Genomic DNA, 1769 nt, shown 5'->3' on the forward strand with positions numbered 1-1769 from the left:
TTGTGACCTTGAATCTATGACCTATTATTAGTGCACAAAAACATGTGACATGTGAGTGGTGATCTGTAACCTGTGACTTATGAACTACAACCTATGACGTGTGACAAATGCACAAAAACAAGGGGACATGTTAACGGTTCATATGTCACAGTCATCGTGCACATGTTACAGATTAATGATCACATGTTACAGATTAAATAAAATTAGTCACAAATAATTGATTTATGGTCACAAGCCACACTACGCAGGTCACATGTCATATTGTACACTCTATGAACATGTGACTATCATCAACAACACCACCACTATTTACAAACCGCAGCCACCCTACCGCCATCGACGTCATCACCATGCCGACAATTGATAAAAACTAACAAAATAGAGGGTGAAGCGACGATTTTAATTGTAACACCAATCACCAACAAAACCCACATAGAATGCAACAATCAAAAGCCCAGCACTCTTCAAATCAGAAGCCCAGAAAATCAATGGCAATGGTATCATAATTGGAACTTCAGCACTTGTGTAATCCTCAAAATCAACACAAATCAAAAGCCCAAAAAATCAATGGCAAACGGTAACAACTTGGAAACCCAGCCCTCGTGTGATCTTCCACTTTAATTCTAACAAACCATTTCTTCAAGTTTAATTTCTTCTTAACACTTTTGCAGTTCCCATTTGCCACCATCCTTTGCATTTTAGATCATCAGCAAAGAATTGCCCTATGAAACCCATTCCCAAAACAGAGGTGCCGCTTGATACTTATCTCTACTGCGAGGCTGAATTCAAGGCTGAGCGGTGTTGGGTCGATCGTCATCCTCTATCGATTTCGTCCTGTGTAGTCGCTCTAATTTTGATTGTGCGTGGCATAGAGAGAGAGAAGGTAGAGAGAGTTAAAAAATATTATTATTAATATTAATAAGTTTAATTACAACCGTATTTATGAATAAGTTATTATTAATATTAATAAGTTTAATTACAACCGTATTTATGAATAAGTTATTATTAATATTAATAAGTTTAATTACAACCGTATTTATGAATAAGTTATTATTAATATTAATAAGTTTAATTACAACCGTATTTATGAATAAGTTATTATTAATATTAATAAGTTTAATTACAACCGTATTTATGAATAAGTAAACCTATCTTGTTTTTGAATCGTGATTTTTAAAATTCAGTTCCCGTGCAATTTCCACTTTTATTGATACATTTCAGTCCCGTTATCAAAAATAAAAAATAAAAAAAAGAAGGAAAAATTCAGTGTAATACTTGTGCATATTGAGAATAAAACGAGTTGAAGACATAATATAAACATTATTTATTTGTGGAAAAATTTCAGCCACGGTATCAAATCTATTATTTTTATGCAGATTCGATCTAAACATTTTATTTGTATCACCCATCATTGAAGTACAAATCGATGGAAACTGTTAATTTGAATGTTAGTTGACCAAAGAATTAACATTAGCAATAATTTTAACTAATTTTAAAAGGATATGATGGTAACTTTATATTATTCTATAAAAAACACAATTACAATAAATTAATAATTAAATAAAAACAAAAACACTATTCATTTTCTTCTCCACTCAACCCTCACACCCCACCCACGCAAAAACCAAAACCCCACCCACGAAGCATCACCACCACCAAAATCACCCACTATTTTGAGCCAACTTCTCCTAACAAATCACCAAGACCGACAAAAATATCTAAATATACATCTAAAATCAAAGGAAGTAAAAGATCAGCACTAATTTTGT

This window comes from Olea europaea, unplaced genomic scaffold (genome assembly GCF_002742605.1).
Source record: "Olea europaea var. sylvestris unplaced genomic scaffold, O_europaea_v1 scaffold1753, whole genome shotgun sequence".
NCBI classification, from domain to species: domain Eukaryota; kingdom Viridiplantae; phylum Streptophyta; class Magnoliopsida; order Lamiales; family Oleaceae; genus Olea; species Olea europaea.